The sequence below is a fragment of the Canis aureus genome, chromosome 37 (genome assembly GCF_053574225.1).
Source record: "Canis aureus isolate CA01 chromosome 37, VMU_Caureus_v.1.0, whole genome shotgun sequence".
Lineage (NCBI taxonomy): Eukaryota > Metazoa > Chordata > Mammalia > Carnivora > Canidae > Canis > Canis aureus.
In genome coordinates, this window is record NC_135647.1 from 15,655,691 (window position 1) to 15,676,029 (window position 20,339).

Below are 20,339 nucleotides of genomic sequence, written 5' to 3' on the forward strand. Positions count from 1 at the left end.
GCAGGGAAAGATAAGGGAGAGGCCCCAAAGTCATGCTCCTACCCATCCCAAAGAAACTGAGATAAGACAGTAAAAAAACAGAAAACTAAACCTGGCTCCCTAACTCCAAATTGTTAGGAAGTGTTGCCCTTTAATGGCTATTAGTCTCCCAGAAAGCCCAGATGTAGAGAAATATTATGGAGGAGATATTACCCAGAGAGAAGGGAACACTGTGCTTGTGCTCATAATATTTACAAAGAAACATCTTGTTGGTCACAAGTCCACCATGTTTGTTCTAACTATAGACATGAAACTTACAAATCCACCCTGATATTGATAAGAAATTTTCCAAGTTCTCTGGTCTGTTTCCTATGAAAGACAGACCATGAAGGCCCTCAGTGGCAACCTTGTTGGGACCCCGCCCCTCCCTTTTGAGACCTTTTTCTGTATTTCTGCTTAATAAACTTCTCTTGCTTTGCTCCCTGTCTGTTGTCTGCGAGATTCATTCTTCGACTCGGTGAGACAAAACCAAACTCTTCCTGTATCACGTTACCTCAATGGTATCACCCTTAAAGTCACTTTTGACTGTTAAGATCCAACTATAAATGCGTTTATTATTCTGTAGATCAAACTGTGCTGCCAAGACTAGTTCCTGAAAAGCTGTAAACCATTTACTTCTACACAGTGCTAGTGTGATCCTCTTAGTTTAGAAGGTTGGGTAAGTTAAAGAAGATGGGATATATATATATATATTACATGTATATATATTAGAAAGGATGAATACCTACCATGTACATCAATGTGGATGGAACTGGAGGGTATTATGTTAAGTGAAATAATTCAATTGGATAAAGACAATTATCCTATGTTTTCACTCATATGCAGAATATGAGAAATAGTGCAAGGGACCATAAGGGAAGGAGGGCAAACTGAATGGGAAAAAAATCAGAGAAGAAGACAAACCATAAGAGACTTCTGACTCTGGGAAACACTGAAGGTTGCTGCAGGGAAGGTCGATGGGGGTATGGGGTAACTGGGTGATGAGAACGTGATGTGATGAGCCCTGGGCACTATATACAACCAATGAATTATTGAAAACTGCATCTGAAATGAATGGTGTACTATACACTAGCAAATTGAATTTAAATTTTAAAATAATAAAAAATAAAAAGATTTTAAATTTGTACTCCATTACTTCTTTTGAAACTAGAGATACTCTGAGCTAGATAAATCGGGGGTTCCATCACAGATTTCCAAAGAAATAAACTGAGTCTCCAGAGAAAAGTGATATGCCCAGAATTGCAGTTCATAATGATAAGAAGTGACCAAGCAACCCCATCTTCATTCCCCCAGGTCCTCTCCTCACACTGTACCTCCCAGCCCCGATTCTTTGATGGAGAGGGCTGCACCTTGGATTGAGGCTAGGGGGTAGAGGGTGAGGTGGAGGCTGGGTTGGGCAAGGCAGGCTGGCTAAGTCTTGCCCTTGGGCCCCTTAACCTAAACAGAGATCTGTGAAGGATGAGGGGAAGGGGTTGAGGCATGGAAATGCAGTTGTGAAGACAGGGGATAGAAAAGATTGGTTGAGGGCAGCCCGGGTGGCTCAGTGGTTTAGCGCCACCTTCAGCCCAGGGCGTGATCCTGGAGATCCCAGATCGAGTCCCACGTCGGGCTCCTTGCGTGGAGCCTGCCTCTCCCTCTGCCTGTGTCTCTTCCTCTCTCTCTGTGTGTGTCTCTCATGAATAAATAAATAAAATCTTAAAAAAAAAAAAAAAAAAAAGATTGGTTGACCCTCCACAACTCAACTTTGGGTCAGCCCTGACTCAGTAGCTTTGGGGGTTCTGAAACTGGCTGAGTGTGTGGGCTTCCACGGAGAAAAAAGGTTTTCACACCTTCTCTACATGAGGACCCAAGAGCTGAGACCCTACTGAGCTCAAACTGCTGCCTGCAGCAGCTAAAGGGCAAGTGATCAAAGCAAGTGGAGGAGCTTTGAAAAGCTGAGGTGGTAGCTGCTCAGTTAGCAAACAGGCCAGACCCCCTCTGCTCCCAGACCGACCCTTGTCCCCCGAGGAGAGTTATACTGGTCACAAACAGAAACTAAGAGGTAAGTCCAAGAGAGCCAAGTCCTCTCTGCCTGCAAATTCTAGTGTGTGCATCATAATAAGATTGAGTCTACCAGTAAACAGAAGGGATTTGAACTCATGTGGGGGCCTCTGAGCCTTCTTAGGACCACACAACAGAAGTGAACTACGTTTGCTTTTTTACTAAGCAGCACTGCTGTTTCACTGGGTCCTTCACAGCTATTGGTCCCCTCATTCTTTTGTCTTTTCAAGACTGTCCCCATCGTTGAATGCAATAGTTGGGCTGGGGAAGTCTGCTGAATCAGTACCCAGTGCAGAAAAAATACCTTCCGTGTAACATAAAAAATACAAATATTATACCAACTGGCATGTTTATTTATTCCACGAGCATTTTTTGAACACTTTTTGTGTGCCAGACAGTGTCTTTAGTGCTGGAAAAGAGGGGCAAGGTCCTTAATCTCATGGAGCTTATGTTCTAATGATAAAGACACAAATAAGCCAAATTAATAAATAGATACCCTAGATCACATCAGAGTGGTAAGTGCCGTAAGAAGCCGAAAGTGGGTGATGCAGGTTAGGAAATGCTTTAGATACAGAGGCCTCAGAAGTTGTAACCCTGGAGAGCTGGAGTCAAAGCCTTCAGGCAGAGAGCAGATGTAGAAGTTATGTTTGAAAAACAGCACGAGGCCAGTGGGCCTGAGCTGAGGAAAGCGGTGCAAGATGAGCTTGGAGGTTGAATTATACCCTCATCCATCACACTGGGTTGGCCTTTTGATCTTAGATAAAAATACCTTTCAGTAGTGTTTTGCTTAGTATTGTACCGGTATTTACAACCAATGCATGATGCACTGTGCACTTTCTACTCAGACAGAAATCCTCTATACCTGTTTGTGGAGTTGAAAAGAAGATAATCTCTCCTTCAGAAAGTCTCTTTGGAAACTTTGGCAGTTGGGGACAGGGGACTAAGAGCAGATTCAATCTTGGGTGGTCTGAGGTTCACCTGGAAATGAAGCCATCACCCTCTGTGGCTGTGACAGTAGGGGAGAAGACAGATCCTCTCTTCACATACAGAGCCAAAGTTGGCAGGAGAAGAGTCTACAGTAAGGTCTCCAAATGCTGTGGGTGTGCACGCATGTGCACGTACACACACACACACACACACACACACACACACCTATTGTCTTGGTGCTTGCTTCTCCATCACATCTACTGCTGTCCTGTATCAAGATAATTCCATACACGAGTAACATGAAACCCTGAAATTATGCTGTCCAAAGCTGCACACTGCCCAAATAAGTCACAAATGCATGGTCTCTTGTTACTCAGTTTTCTTTTCTTTTCTTTTCTTTTTTTTTTTTTACTCAGTTTTCTTGGCTTGGGTTCAAAATACCCATAGGCTCCTCTTCTCCACCCCTTCCCCCAGCAACTCCCTATTAAATCTTAAATATCTACCTTCGGGTGGATTTCTTCTCACTCTTTCTCAAGACCTTCATGTTTATTTTCTCTCCCACTCTCACCTGCTTCCCGTCGTGCTTTACCTTGATTCCCCCTTTCCAGGCAAGAAGACCTCTTACAAAATATCTTTCTTCTTTCATATTTTCTCTACTTCCACAGAATGCCCTCAGATTCCTTTCCTTTCCATTGAAAGGACTTACTCCTGGGACTTATAATTCTAGCAGTCAGAGGAACATGGAATGAGAAGTATGACTATCCCCCTCTACTCCCTGGGTCTCAATCTCCAGTTTCTTTGAGCATGAAGTCTCTAATGGGGGCAGGGATAGGAGTAGGGGGAAAGAAGGGAGATTTAAAAAAAAGAGAGTGAAAAAATTTGTTGCTGTTGTTTAATGATAAGAGTAAGCAAACTAGGAGACAAGGTACCTGTTTTCTGAACTTTGGAGCTGAAGAGATGGATATTCATGCTGGGGTGGGTGTAGGAGGTGCAATATTGGCCAATGACCAGTCAGAATGTGGTCATGTGCTGGAATGTATGCTATGCGATGTCAGTGCAATGAAAATCACAGCAGAGTGAAGTTGGAGTTTGCCTTGGGGAAGGTGGCACTGAGGCGATGGCTGTCGGAGCCATCCAGATTGGCTCTGCATGTTGGAATCTTATTTTATCAACTACGAAAAAAACGTGCCCTTAGGAACCCAATGGATCTTTTCTTTGGAAGGGTATGATGTTCAGGACAGGAGCATGATGCTGTTGACACTTTGTGTATACCCCTTCCTAACTTTCCCTATCTTGATGAACTCTCTCTTCAAGATAAATAACTTCAGTAAAGTGGACCAATAAGAAATAGACTACATGGGTTTTTCTCACTTGTCTGAAATTTGAGGCTAAATGAGGTGCCTAAATTTCTGGAACTGAGGTCAAATTTGTATTGACCAATATTACACCCATTGCAAGTGCTTACCAGCAGGGCACCTGGGTGGTGCAATCCATTGAGCATCCGACTTTTGGTTTGGGCTCAAGTCATGTTCTCAGGGTCCTGGCATTGAGTGCTGAGTTGGGCTCTGTGCTCAGCATGGAGTCTGCTTGGGACTCTCTCCCTCTGCCCCTCCCCCACTGTGCTTTCTCTTTCAAATAAATAAATAAATCTTAAAAAAACAAACAAGTGTTTATCAGAACTTTATAGCCAGAGATGGGCCAGGCCCAGATGTCACAAGATCTATGCACTTAAGAAGCTTTACACTTACTGACTCCTTGGAAAAACACAAAAACAAAAACAGAAAAAAACCTTGAGGTAGTGGGTCTTGGGATGATAAGCAGCAGGCCACCCACCCCTGTCTCTGCCAATTACAACCCGACTTCCCTCCCCCTTATTATCCTCATTTCCTAGTTATATACACTTCTATCTTCTAGTGGGTAAAGTACAGAAAAACATCTGGTGTTATAATTGTTGTAAACACACATAGTTCATCTGAAAGCCCAGGTCAAGTATCTCACATGGCATGCCAACTACCTGCACAGGTGTTTAGTCTACATGTAATACCTTCTTTACTCACATTTCTTGTCTTCTCCCTTTGAGTTGGGCAGAAATCTGGTATCTTGAGTTTCATGACATACTAGTGTAGCATTACCTTAGTTTACATACGCAGTCTCACTTTTGATACCTGTAAAGAAAGACAGTTCATTGCCTCATTTATTCATATTGTCTATTCATTTATTCATTCACATAGCATTTACTGAGCAGGTATTATGTGCAAAGTACTGTTGTTGGCAATGTTCAAACCAATGAAAGAAATGAGCAAAATTTTGCCTGCCTGGAAGCGACGTTCTAGAGGGGAAGATAAAACGAGGGGAACAAAATGTTTAGTGTCAACTACACTTACAACTATTTAGTTAAATTAAATTTAGATTTTAAAAATATATCTAGTGTATTGGTGATATAAACTAGGTATAAAACTATCTGCTGTAAAATTCACACATTTTAAGTGTACAGACTGATGACTTTTGACTAATATATTCATTTACTACCTCATCAAGATACAGAAAATTTCTATCCCCCTAGAAAGTTCCCACTTACTCTTTGATAGTCAATGTCATACCCCCACCACAAGATACCATTGATATGATTTATATCACTATATACTAGTTTTTCCTATTTTAGAATGTCATATAGCAGGAATCATACAGCATGACATCTTTTGTATGTGGCGTGTTTGAGTCACTTTAATCCATGTTATTGCACTTATTAGTAGTTATTGTTTTTTATTACTCTTAGTCTATTGCATAAACATGCCACAACTGGCTCATTCAATTATTTATTTTTTCTGGTACTTTTCCTTCTTTGTGTAGTTTCTATCTGGTATTATTTCCCTAAGGACTAAAGGACATCCTTTAGCATCTCTTGTAGTTCAGGACATCCAGTGATTTATTTTCTCAGATTTTGTTTATCTGAAAAATGCCCTTATTTGACTTTCGGTTTTGAAGAATATTCTTGTTCAATATGGAATTCTGGATGGACAGAGTTTTTCATCCAACACTTTAAAGATGTTTTATTGTCATCTAGCCTCTCTTGTTTCTGATGAAAAATGAATAATTCTTAACTTTGTGTACCTGTGTCTTTTTTCTTTGACTGCTTCCAAGATTTTGTCTTTATGTTTAGTGTTCTGTGGTTTGACTATGATGTACCTGTGTGGGGTTTTCTCTATCTTTATCCTTCTTGAGTTTCTTGGATTTGTGAGTCATTTTTCAAAAAAATTTGGGATGTTCTTGGCCACTATTTATTCATATTTTTTTTTCTGTTCTTACTCTCCTTTTCTGGGACACCAATCACACATGTGTTAAACTGTTTGATACTGTTCCACAGGTTCCTGACCCTCTGTTCATTTCTTCTTAATATTTTTTCTCTATTTGATCATTTCTACTGATCTGTCTCCAACCTCAATGAGTCTTTCTTCCACCATCTCAAGCCCCTCAGTGAATGACTCACTTTAGGTCTTGCATAATTCTAAAATTTCCATGTGGTTCTTTTTTATGGATTCTCTGCTAAAATTCCTTATTTATTTACTCCTCATTTATTAGGACCTTTTAAAAAAAATAATGAATATATTTTAAATTGTTTGAATGTGTATTATAAAAGATATATTTTAAAGTCTTCATTTACCAAGTGCCACGTTTAGTCCATCTTAGAATCAGTTTCTTTTGATTTTATTATTTACTGTGGATGACATGATGCTGATTAGTATTTTTTTTACATGTCTTAGTGATTTATGATTGACTACTGGACACTGAATTTTACACTGTGGATCCTCAAGATCAGCATTGTTCATTAGAATTTTCTGCATTTAGGAAAATGTTCATGTCTGAACCTTGCTATATGGTGGCAGCTATTGAACACTTGAGCATGACTAAGGAACTAAATTTTAAGCTTCAGTTAATTTTCTTCAATTTAAGTTTAAATACTCACACATTTACCTCCAGGACTGCTCAACCTTTCTTACATTTGCTTCAATCTCAAGTCCATAGTAGCTGATATTTGGTAAGCCTTGGATGGTTTGCACATGTACAGTTCAGCCCCCAGCCATGGATTCGTGGAGGACCTCACCATCCATATATATAGACATCTAGGGATTTCTCCCTGCACAAATTCTAGGTATTTCAATTGCCTTGAACTCTGATTCCTGCCTCTTCAGCTCAGTTTACATCGTTTGCTCAAATTCAGCTCTCCAGGCGGATCACCTCATGCTCCCTTCTTCCAGGTACTGAAGTCTTGCACTGTTTATTTTACATTATCTGAAAATGATCTTCCTCACATACCTTGTCCAGTTTCCTAATTACTTATAGAAGATGAGCTAGTCTGAAACCGGCTACTCCATCAAGGTCAGTAGCCTGAGAAATTTCCTTTTAAGGAAATGAATTTGAAGGAGATGAGGAATATTTTGGGAGAAGATAGCTTCAGAGAGAGGGAAAACCTATAAGAAGGGCTGTGAGACATGGGGTGCCTGGGTGGCTCAGCAGTTAAGCATCTGCCTTCAGCTCAGGGTGTGATCCTGGAGTCCCGAGGTTGAGTCCCACATCGGGTTCCCTGCATGGAGCCTGCTTCTCCCTCTGCCTATGTCTCTGCCTCTCTCTCTCTCATGAATAAATAAACAAAATCTTAAAAAAAAAAAGGGGGCTGTGAGACAGAGGCACACCTGACTTATTAGTAGAACAGAAAGGAGGCTACTTGCTTGGAGTACAGTGAACAAAGGAGAGAGAGAAAATAGGGCTGGAGAGGTTGTGGGGTGGTAAAAAGAACTTGTTTAACCTAATAAGCCATTATGAGGATTCTGGCTTTTACTCTTTGAAATGGAAGTTATTGAGAAGTTTGAGATCCAAGAACTAATTTGAGTTAGCACAGAATCACACTGTCTGTTGAGAACAGACCTCTACGACAAACAGAAAGGAACAAGGAAAAAGGCAAGAAGTGTAATTGGGAGGCGATTGAAATACTCAAATGACTAAACTTGCAAATTAATTAAAATTCTATATTATACAAGTCTGATGGCTGGATTTTTATCAATTTTGTAGACTTCAGGGCTCGCTAGGAGATAGGCATCTTAGTGCTTAGGTGTTTACAGCTAAGTTAGCTATATGACTTTAGGCAAGTGGCTTAAAATGTCTTTCTATAACATGGAGATTATATCACACAAAAGATATTAAGACAATTAAATTACATAATTCATGTACAATTTTTTAAATGATGACTTATGTGTATTAGGGAAGTGCTCCATATGTGATTACTATTACTATCTGATAATTTGTGGGGTTTTTTTTTTTGCTTATCTGATAATTTGAATGTATGATGATCATCTATTCACAATAGACATTGGCTGATCTCCTGTTCTATGAATGAGAGGCACAGTTCTTGTTGTCAAGGTCTATCTGCCCTCAGTAAAGGAAACCAGAGTGGAAGCAATATCTTGAAGCAATACCTTATAACAATCCTGAAGGAAATAAGAGCTAAGTAGAGATACGCATTTCCAACTCTAAAATAAGGAGGGAAATCTATTCATTCCATTGGGGGGATCTCTGAAGACTTCTAGGAAGCAATCAGTTAAGACTTTGAGGGATGAATGGGATGGATACTCTGGAAAGGAATGGAATGTATATCACACAGTCATGCTGCCTGGCCTACTTGGAATTCACAGACCTGCTGGGAATGATATTCTAGGCACTTAGGGCTTCTGCAAATCACCTGAATTTTGGCCACTGTGAATGTGTAAAGAGCTTCTTGGACTCAATGTGAAAAATAATGAGTTTGGAATGGCTATTATCGCCTTAAGCTCACACTCAGAATCAACCACATAAAGTAGGGTGTAGTTATATTACAGATGAATGACTCTATTAACTTATTTTGGGAATTAGATGACAAATGCAAGCAGAGTCTTATTGAACCAGAAGCATTTACCATTTATCTCTGTGAGAAGTTAGGAAAGGTCCAAAAAAAAAAAAAAAAAAATGCAAGCAGAGAGAATTCAGGTGAGTCCTAAAATCCCAGTGCAGTAGCATTTGGGAAGTGAATGATGACACATGGGTCACAGGAAGGTAATGGATACATTATTCAAAGGTTTTGATTAATGCACGTGATCTCACATTTCATCTGGCCCAACATGTATCCAATTGAGCCTTTCCAGCCTAGTCCATGGAGGAGGAAAATTTGATGACGTAGGATCTAGCAGGCCAGCATGAGCCAGTCCCACACCTAACACAAGCTGCTTGGCTTTGGAGACACTCGTATAAAACCTAAGGGAAGTCCACTTTGCACAGACTTTAAAGCATATTTGCCAACCTCTGGCGGCAAAGAGAGTATCCATCTCTTGAATGGGATAAGAGCAGAGGGCAGGCTCAGCCTTGTCTGGGCTGTGAAGGAAACTTTGGGAATGCTTCCTGTTTATTTTGATCAAGAAAAATCAGCTAATAATTTGTTAAGAACAGGCAAAAAATACCTATCAAAAAACACCATGTAGTCATCAAAAGAATGAGGCATGTTTGCATATGCTAATGGAGAATTAGCTCCAACGTCCACAGTTATGTGATAAAAATCAAGGCAGAAGGATGTTTATAATATATGATCACTTATGTAAAAAGTGAAATATATATAGGCACAGACATAAAAGAGATTGCCTCCAGTGAGGGGCACTAACAGGTGGTGGGGACTAACAGGAAGCAGGGGATTTATTTTTCAGTCTATCCTTCTTTGTCTTTTGAATTTAGCTCTATATATACCTAAATTCAGACAAGTTTTTCTCAGTTGAAAAAAGAAAAAGTAAAGGGGAAAAGAAAATAATACCCACAATTTAAACAGCTAGAATAGGACCTTCCTTTCCTTATTTGCAAAAGGAGCCATAATAATGTCAGATACCACAATGATAGTTCAATAGAGGACATTTAGGACATAATGCTCCCCTCTGATGTTTGGGCCCCTCGTTTCTGATTGTGACCAGGGTCCCTGGGCATATTAGTTAACTAGAACTGCTGTTAAAAAAAAAAAAATAGTACCACAAACTGAGTGGCTTAACAAGCGAAGTTTATTATCTCATAGTTCCGAAGGCTTATTAAAGTCTGAGATCAAGGTGTGGACAGGGCTGCTTCCTTCCAAGAGTTCTGGGGAAGGATCTGTGCCTTTCCCCTAACTTCCAGCAGTCGCTGGCAATTCTTGGCTTTTCTTGGCTTACAGAAGCACCATCGAAATCTCCACCCTCATCTTCACAGGGCATTCCCCCTGTGTGCATGTGTGTTTCTTTGTCTAAATCTCCCCCTATTACAAGGAAATTGGTATTGGATTAGTCATCATGGATTAAGGGTCCACCTTAATAACCTCATTTTAACCTAACTAATTATATCTGCTACAACCTTATTTCCAGATAAGGTCATATTCTGAGGAACGGGGGCAGGGTGGTGGTGGTGGTGGTGGCTAGGACCTCAACATATGACTTTTGTGGGGACATGATTCAACCCCCAACACTAAGTAACATTTCACTTATCCAGAATTTTATTTCTTACATAGGGAAATTATTTTGTATTTTGCAGTGTGTCTGTAAGGCAGCTAAGGGGATACATGTTCTCATACCCCAAATGGATAAAGTGGATAAATGCTGAATGACCGAATACCTTAAAATTTTAGCATGCATTACACCCCTTAGAGGAAAGAGAGAGTCCACATGTAGTTAAATAAGAATCACAGCTTCCATTGTCAGAGAGGGAAATCAATGAAAAGTGGTTCAGATTCCTTCTCCCCTCCTCTATCCACACCAACTAAGGGTATATTCACTCCATAATGTCCAGTAAGCACCTACTATTGTGTGCCATGGCCCTGGGAACTGATCACAGAGCACAGAGATCCTCCTGCCCTTCAGGTGGAGAAAAGAGATGCGTAATGTAATAATTATATTGCTGTGGAAAATCCTAACGTGAAGACATGAACAAACCCCCAATTACCTGGGGAGGCCAAAGAAGACACTTCCTGGGAGAAGTGACACAAGAGCTGACTCTCAAAGGCTGAGTCAGAGAGTATATGAAGTGGGTGAAGGCAAGGGAGGGCAGGAAGGAAGAGGAGAGTCCCGGGGGGGGAGCAGTGCTCACATCAGGAGAGGCCCAGACAGCCTTCAGGTGACCCAGGGTGGGGACACAGGAGTTGGATTTGAATCCAGGGTGCAGATGAGCTTCGGAAGTGTTTTAATCTTCACCATGAGGATTTGGGGCCGACTACTTTGTCCTACAGGAAGCCCTGGCGGATTTAGGGGAGCCGCTTGGTCAGATTTCCTTTTTAGGAAGACCTTTAGGAGAGAGAATGAATTAAGGGTGGGAGAGATTAAAGAGAGAGGCCATGCAAGGAGAATTGTTTAGGTGAGAAAAAAAATGAGCAATAAACTCTGGCAGTGGTGACAGAAATAGAATATATGGGGAATACTCACTTTCCCCTCTTTGCATTCATTCATTCATTTTCTTAACATTGTGTATTAATTTTTCAGACTATAAGTTAGTACATGCTCAATGTAAATAATTTGGGAAGAAATTACACATACATGAAATAAAATTAAAATGATCCATGGTGGCTCAGTCAGTTAAGTGTCTGACACTTGATTTCAGCTCAGGTCTTGATCTCAGGGTTGTCCCAGGTTGGGCTCCATGCTAGCTGTGGAGCCTACTTAAAAATAATAAATAAAATGATCCTTAATTCCACTCCAAGAATAACCATTATTATTTTTTTATGTGTATATCCTATTAGGTTCTTTTCAAAAACACATATATATGTGTGTGTGTATATATAGATAGATATACCTATAGGTATAGGTAGATAGATATACCTATAGGTCGATATCTATATATATGTACATATGTAGTCATTTACTCAAACTGTTTTGTAACTTGCTTTTTCCACTTTCTTTTTTTTTCTTTTTCCACTTTCTATATCATATTTCCCTATTCCATCAAGTAACTTTGTATGACTTGATTTCTTTTTTAAAATATTTTATTTATTTATTTATTCATGAGTGACAAAGAGAGAAAGGCAGAGACATAGGCAGAGGGAGAAGCAGCTCCTCGAGGGGAACCCCAAGTGGGACTCGATCCAGGGACTCTGGGGTCACACTCCAAGCCCAAGGAAAACACTCAACAACTGAGCCATCCAGGTGTCCCTGTACGGCTTGATTTCTAATGGATATGCCATATTTACTTAGCCAGCTTTGAAAACTGTTAGAGAATTCTAATAGCAGCAGGAGGGGATTAAGATTGGCTCATGGGGTACAAGGGAAAAGAGGAAAACCCAGCAGCTCCATCTTTTGAGCTACAGCCTCTCTCTTCAGCAATCTGCTTGCTTGTTACGGCCTGAAATGAAGGGTATGTCCTCTGAAAAAGACACGGCAAAGGGTATGTGACTATATATATGTTCCATTCGATCACAACAAAGGTGCACATAAGCACTGTTCAGGGCATGCAGACACAGCCCCAGATTCAGAAACTGCCAGAGCATTCATTAAAGTGGATAAAATGGGCTGCAATGAAATCCCCAAAGGATGTAGTAGATAAAGCAAAGGCGCTCCTAAAACACAGCTGCCGGCTGCCCAAATCCCGGCGGCACTTGATGAGCAATCCCAGAAAGAAGCAAGTGGAGACAGCCTTCTCTGCCAAGAGGGAAAACCTCTCCAGGCTGCAGGGCCCTGGCCCGGCCTCTGCACCTGTCACTCACCTGATGTCTTCCCCACATCCTGGGAGGGTTTGTTTGTCCTAGCACTCCCTTGGTGTTTCCACAGCAAGAGGAGGAGGAGGAGGAGGAGGCGGGGGAGTGGCTCTTTCCAAGAGAGGCATCTCTGTAGGTGAGATACCCTCAGTCCAATGGAGGTGAATAATAAAGCTTATTCACTTCCGAAGAATGAAAAGAGGAGGTGTTGGGAAATAGACTAATTAATCAGGCACTTCATGTTAGGTTCACTCTGCTTTCCATTGTCTAATGAACTCCTACACTCCTGAGTGGCTTTAGAAAATATTTCTAGTTGAAATACAATTTGTCTTTTGAAGGATTGGGAGCTGAGGACACCCTCCATCTCATGGATGGAACATAATGCCTCTGTCCCTTTTTTTTTTTTTTTTTTTGGTTCATGGACCAAGCCTCAGATCAAAATATGAATAATCTCTTCTCTTGCATTTGAGGTGAACTTTCAGAAGGAAAACTCTTCCTTCCGTCCTTCCTTCCTTCCTTCCTTCCCTTTTTCCCTCCTTCCTTCTTTGCCTGAAGTGTATGAATTGTTTCTGTTCTTTCTCTTTTCATTTATCTTAAGGGAAGCAGTGGAGTTTAAACTATATCTTTAACTAGATGGAGCTAATATGAGGGAACTGTTGACTTTTTTTAAATAAAGATTTTATTTGTTTATTTGACAGAGAGAGAGCTCACAAGTAGGCAGAGCGGCAGGCAGAGGGAGGGGGAGAAGCAGGCTCCCCCCTCAGTGGGGAGCCCGATACAGGGCATCTCAGGACCTCGGGATCATGACCCGAGCTGAAGGCAGACACTTAAGTGACTGACCACCCAGGTGCCCCTATTAACTGCTTTAATAGTGTTTATTCTATCAAAGAGAAAATATGGGATGCGATGCACCTATGTTGAAAAGATCCCTATCATTTACATTTTACTAAAACTCACCCATTCTGTCTATTGACCTGCTACTCCCTTTGTGCCTGGCGCTGGGCTAGGCATGGGGAAAGCCAGGATGACATAGCACCGCCCCCAGCCTTCAAGATCTCACACTTAAATTGGGGGTGGGGGGGGGCACGGATTTCAATAGGACATGGTGTGTGCTACAAGGAAGTCAAACACAGAGTGCACAAGAGAATCTAATTCAAGGGTTGTCGAGGTTGTTTTCACAGGGAAGATGCATACGTTTCTGAGGGAATAGCATGTGTGAGGGCAAGGAGTTCTAGGAGAACATGGAGTATTTGGAGAATCGGAAAGACCTCAGTGTGACAGGAGCACAGGTGAGAGGTGTACACGTGGACAGAGAGACCCTCTCCCCATCCTGGAGGCTATAGAGACCACTGATGAATTGTAAGGATTTTAAGAAGAGCAATATGCTCAAATTCCGACTCAGTGAAGCATTCCTTGAACCAATATCCGCTGAACAACTCCATACAAGTGTCCTCATCTCACATAGCTAAAAGCTGAAGTCTGATTGAAAATACGGCTCCACAGGTCTGGTGATGGAAACAACAAAGGTAACTCAGGGCTTCTAAGCCTGGGATGAACAAAGATCAAGGACATTTCGTAGATCATGTTGCTCTGCTTTTTCTCTTAGGGCCAACGCACGTTAAAAGGACCCTCATGTGCTGTTCACTATTACGAACATTTTCTTTTTTCATCTCATATCTTTCATCCTAAATGCTCATGAAAGACATGTTGCTTCTGGTCCAAACGTGGGCCAGTGACAAAGCTTTTCATGTTTGTTGACCCAATAATCAGCCATTACACTCTAAAGACTTAGAGAGGATCAGTTTAAAAATAGCTATTAGTGTATTTGGACGGCAGTCCCCTGCCCCATGTCTGGGCTTGCTGCTGCCACAGGGAAGATCCCACTTCTACCCGGGGAGCTGCTGTGTTTCTCGGGCTGTTTCAGCGCCAACACATAAAAGCTGCTTGTGTCGAATATGGTTTAATCGCAAACTGAGTTATGAGGTTTAGCAGGCATGGCCATAGGAGGTGAAGACTGGTGGCAGGATTGGTCCAGGGTTGCATTTTGGAGAATAGCCCAGGGGTCATGATGGATAAGACATAAAGACCCTCTTGTACGTTTATCTCAAGAAATTAGCTTAAACACCCTAGTCTTTAATCAAGGATTCATTATGGAAGTGCCCTTTTATATTTAAACATCTTTTGAGCTCTTTATTTTTGCAGCCTTTGGCATTGGGATAAAAAGCTCTTAAATCACCACCACCCCCACTACCACAGTTACTATACTAAATTAAGTAATTGCCATATAATGAATCTCTGTGTCCCCCCTCCATTCATATGATGAAGGCTAACCCCTAATGTGATGGTGTTAGGAGGTGGACCTTTAGAAGGCCATTAGGTCATGTGGGTGGAGCCCTCCATGAATGGGATTAGTGCTCCTATAAGAGATCCCAAAGCGCTTTCTTGTCCTTTTGGACATGTAAGGACACAGCAGGAAGATGTCTATGAACCAGAAAGAGGGCTCTTTCCAGACACCAAATCTGCCTTGATCTTGGACTTTCCAGCTTCCAGGACTGTGAGAAATACAGCATTTTTGTTATAGATAACCCAAACGAACTAAGAAATTGCTACTGAGAAGTGGAGTGCTGCTGGGAAAAATATCTAAATATGTGGAAACATTGGAATCAGGTGATGGGCAGAAGATAGAAGAGCTTTGGTGCATGCTAGAAAAAGCAAACATTGCCATGAATGGACCATTAAGGGTACTCTGACCAGGGCTCAGAAAGAAAAGAGAATTACAGAGAAGGCCTTGATCTTCTTAGAGGATATGTCAGTGATTCTGGCCAGAATGTCAGCAGAAACATGGTCAGTAAAGGCCATTCTGATGAGATCTCAGATGGAAATGAGGAATATGTTATTGGAATCTGGAAGAAAGGCCGTCCTTGCTACGAACTGGTGAAGGACTTGGCTGAATTGTGTTCACTAGTGTTGTGGAAGGTGGCACTAGTGAGTGATGACATTATATTTAGTGGAAGCTATTTCTTTTTTTTTTTTTTTTTTAGTTGAAGCTATTTCTAAGCAAAGTGTGGAAGGTATAGCTTGGCTCCTTCTGACTGCTTATAGTAAAATTCAAGAAACAAAAGAACTATAAAGATAAGATTGTTAAGCAAAAAGGAAACAGAACTTAAAGATTTAGAAAACTCTCAGCCTATCATTGATTGCAAAATGTGTGGCCGAGTGACGATTTGATGAGGTTAGTATGGACCAGCCACCTCAACAGAAGCCAGGTGCTGTTCTCTAAGACAATGGAAGGATGACCCTGAAGGCAAGTCAGAGGTCAGGGATCCCATTCCTACCACAGGCCTGGGAAGGGTGGTGGGGCAGGGGGAAGGCAGAGTGATTTCAGAGGCAGGAACCACCTCTCTGGTCCAGGTGAGGCAGGAAGCCCCCACTCAGGACTTCAGGGGCGAGGTCCCCATGAAGAGCTCCCTACTTGGGCTGCATCCAGTGGAACATGGCATGGACAGGGCCACCTGGGCCCCAGCAGAGAACTGTGGTGGAGCAGGGCTTGGAAGAGAACTGTGGCAGGGACAGACATGGAACCCTAGCCAAGAGTTACCCCAGTGGGCTGAAAAGCAGAGCATTGAGCCAAAATGTATTATCCTGGAGACTTAACGGTTCAATGCTATTTGCCCTATTAGATTTGGGGCTTCTCTGGGACCTGACACTACTTTTTTCTTTCCTCTTTCTCCATAGCAATGGCAATGTCTGTCCTATGCCTGCCCTAACACTGTCTTTGCAAGCATACAACTAACTCATCTGATTTCATAGATTCACAGCTAGAGAGGACTTTGGCTCAGGATGAATTGTACTTTGAGTCTCACCCATATCTGATTTAGCTGATAGTTAGATAATACTTTGGACTTTAGACTTCTGAATTGCTGCAGAATAAGTTAAGAGTTGGGGCTATTGTCACAAAATGAAGGCATTTTGCTTGCAAGAGGATATGAAGTTCAGGGGGACAGGGGCAGAATTGAAACCTAATCCCCAGTGTGACGGTGTTTGGAGGTGAAGCCTTTGAAAGGTTGTTAAGTCATGGGATGAAGCCCTCATGAATGAGATTAGTGTCCTTTAATGGAAAGCCCAGAGAGCTCCCTTGTCCCTTCGCCCATGTGAGGATATAGCAAGAAGAGGTCTATGAATCAAAAAGAGGTTCTCACCAGATACCAAATCTGCTATGCCAGTCAGTGCCTTAATCTTGGACTTCCAACCTCCAGGAGTGTGAGAAATAACTTTTCGGTTGTTTGCAACTGAAAATACTAGTTTGCAACTGAAAATTCAGTTTGCAACTGAATACCAGTCTATGGTATTTTTGTTATTTTTTGTTTAATATTTTATTTATTTATTTGAGAGAGAGAGAGAGAGAGCACTAACAGGGGGAGGGGTAGAGGGAGAGGGAGAAGCAGACTCCCTACACGGGGCTCCACCCCAGGACCCTGGGATCATGACCTGAGCTAAAGGCAGACCCTTAACCACCTGAGCCACTCAAGCTTACCAAGTGAGGTTGGTGACTTCAATAGAAATTTTTACAGTGAGTATACAACAGCCCATCAATGCAAATCAGTACAAAAATCTAGCTATTCAATGGGTTATATAAAATAGGCCCTAAAACACCCCCCGAAGCACTGCCAGATTAACAAGGAGGCACTTATTTGCTTAGGGCATCAGCAGAAATCCGAACAAGTGGCTTTGATGGACTTATCCAGAATTTTGTAATCAGATCAAAGGGGGAAAAAAAACCTCACCCACATTTTGTGTTCTGTGGTTTAGTGTGGCTTTTATTTGGGCTTCCATACAGGAGGGGGCACCGTAATGTTTCTGTGATCAGAAACTTGGCCGAAGCAGTAAAGGCACAGAGAGGAACAGGAAAAAGTCTGGCCTTTGTCATATACTTTGTCTTTTCTGCCTCCCTTTGGCTCGCATTTCCATAGAACGTGTGTCTGAATGAGAACTGGGAGCATGTGGCCTCTCTTCACAAACTGAATTTCGATGATTAAAGTAAGCAGATGTTGCTGTTGCTACCTCTAGCCCATGCTTTCGGGTCTCCAACTTACTCTAGATACCTCCCTTCCCCTAGACTGCAGCTCAGGCTCATCATGGTGTCCCTCCCTCGGCGCTCTGGGTTCCTGTAAGAACATCATCCAGGTGCATTAGTCATATTAAATCAGCATCAAGTCTTTATAAGTTAAAGGTTATCCCCCTTTCAGGGTAATGTCATATCAGTATGGGTCAAAGTCTTAGCTAAAGAAGGAGTGTCTAACTGTGGAATTTTAATTGTGAACCAGCAGAGTAGATAACTGGCTAGGGCAGGCTATCTCAGTGCTTCTAAGCTCCCCTTTCTGGACCTGCCCTGTCTAGTATAATAATCATTAACTGTATGGGATGATCACAATTTAATTAATTAAAATTAAGTAAAATTTAAAATTCCATTCCTCAGCCCACATTTCAAGTGCTCAATAACCACATGTATCCCGTGGCTACCTTGTTGGGTAGCATAGATATTCAGCATTTCCATTATCCCCCAAAGCTCTGCTGGATAGTGCAAGTTCGGACAATCACTTTGTTGGCCTGTGCAGAGGTGGTCTATTCCTGCCCTAATGCGGGATTTCTCAACCTTGGCACTCCTGATGCTGTCGGCTGGATCCTTGTTTGTTGTGGGGGGCCGTCCCCTGCATTGTAGTGTGTTTAGAAGCCCCTCTGGACTCTTATCTCCTACATCCTAGCAACACCCTTCTCCCACTTGTGCCCATCAGAAATGTCTTGAGACATTGCCAAATGTCCCTAAGGGGGGACACAACTGCTCCCAGTTGAGAATTACTGCACCAAAGTTGGCTGATGTTTTGGGGTGGGAGAGACATCTGTAAGCACTCTTGTGAGCAACATAGGTTCAGGAAGTCGTGAGCTCTTAGAAGGTGTGGACTCTGCAGGGGGCAGGCCGTGCACATTTCAAGTGCTCTTGAGACATTACAGATGAGAAGAATGTCAGAGTGACATTTATAGCCAAGAAAGATATTCTTCCCCCAGTCTTGAGAATTCCCTTGATGCTAAATTGTCATGTGTGTCAAAGCCCTAAAGAACTGCAGGGAGGGCTATAAATCCAAAGGAAGGCAGAGAAAAGGCCCAAGGGGCAGACTGTGGGTGAGTTAACTTATCCCAGCAAAGGTGAATGGGGTTGGCCCCAGCTTCACTCTGAGATTTTCAGCCTGGTGTGCTAAGCCGCCTGTTCCCAAAGTGACCATTCATGTACTAAATGGCCATTACTGCCTCATCAGCAGCTTGTCAGCTATAAATTCTAATCCCAGGCTGGGTCTCTCTTCCCAGGACCAAAGTCATAAAGATGTTTGCCATCGTATAGGTCGCTGACATGTCCAGGTCGCATGTGTGTATTTGTCTTTGGGCCCTCCTGAGACCTTAGCACTTCTCTCTGACCCAGGCAAGGCCTTCCGTGTGTGCATTGCTCCTGACCATGACGTCATGCTTGTACCTCACCATGGAATTCCAAAGCAACATGCTAGAGGTGAAATGCAAAGATTGGTAGTCTTAGAGGTCTTAAACAAGCAAATGTTTTTCATTATTTAAGATGCAAAGGAAGCCAAATTCTGAAATATTTATGGCCACAGCCTCCTTTGGGTGTTGTCAATGACCCCTTTCCTTTTAAGAGGCATCTTCTGGAGAGGAAGCCCTTGGCCTGCTTCCCCTGGGGCCACTAATTCACGGTAAAGTTGAATCTCCCATTCCAGGGACTGGTGAAATGTTTACTTGCTACACACTTCTGGCCGAAATGAATGGAACCAAACTCAGGAGAAGTCCAAGTTTACCATAGAAGGCAAAGCAGAGACAAAGGACCACTATGTTAGCTGCATACTTGCAGGTTAGATTTAGCTCAAGGTGTTTTTCTCTTTTGAGGGACAGCGTCCATCATCTCACCAATAAATGAAGACAATTACTCAGTAATTCTGTTGACATTGAGAGAAAAGAAAAACCACCCCATAAAATACTTTGTCTACTCTACTTTAGGGTGAGGATGAGTTGCACCATGTCTTCTGGGGTGACTTCTGTTCTTTGCTTTTATCTAAGGGCTATCGAAACCAACCTGCTCCATCTGGAAATTCTGCCCAATGGTCTGGCACCATCAAAAGTTGTCCGGGATAACTGGAGCCCTCTAAAATTCTTTATGTATAAGAACTCAAAACCCATTCTTTCAGTCAGTGTTGCTCAGTGGGGATGGTTTTAACACTTTGGGTGGGATGGTTCTTCATCATAGGAATGGTCTCGTGGCTCATAGCAGGATATATAGCATTTCCAGATTCTGGGCACAAAATGCTAGTGCTGTCTGCCTCCAGTCACTGGTCACAATCAACCACCTCCTAACACACTCATTTCCCAGAACTATTTAGTTAGTGGGCATCTCTAGCACCACTGAGCACATTGTAAGAACTTGAGACCTAGAGATACCTGCAGGTTAGACAGCTGGTTGTGGTGGCCACACCATACCAGGACAGTCTCCATCTGTGTCTCTTGACCCAACACACTTATATATGGTAATCCCTCTCACTCTCAAAAAAAAGTCCTAGTT

At 42.1% G+C, this 20,339-nt stretch overlaps 1 protein-coding gene and 1 long non-coding RNA gene across 2 annotated transcripts in view; one reads left to right on the forward strand and one right to left on the reverse strand.

Moving 5' to 3' along the window:
* NEDD9 (neural precursor cell expressed, developmentally down-regulated 9) overlaps nt 1-20,339 on the forward strand; it is a 182,939-nt gene that overhangs the window by 27,567 nt on the left and 135,033 nt on the right. The gene's annotated exons all lie outside the window — the stretch shown is intronic.
* Nucleotides 5,064-20,339, reverse strand: part of LOC144306695 (uncharacterized) — a 45,932-nt gene continuing 30,656 nt past the window's right edge. Inside the window, exon 4 of the long non-coding RNA XR_013373808.1 lies at nt 5,064-5,171. This is a non-coding gene — a long non-coding RNA (uncharacterized LOC144306695). The remainder of the gene's footprint in view (nt 5,172-20,339) is intronic.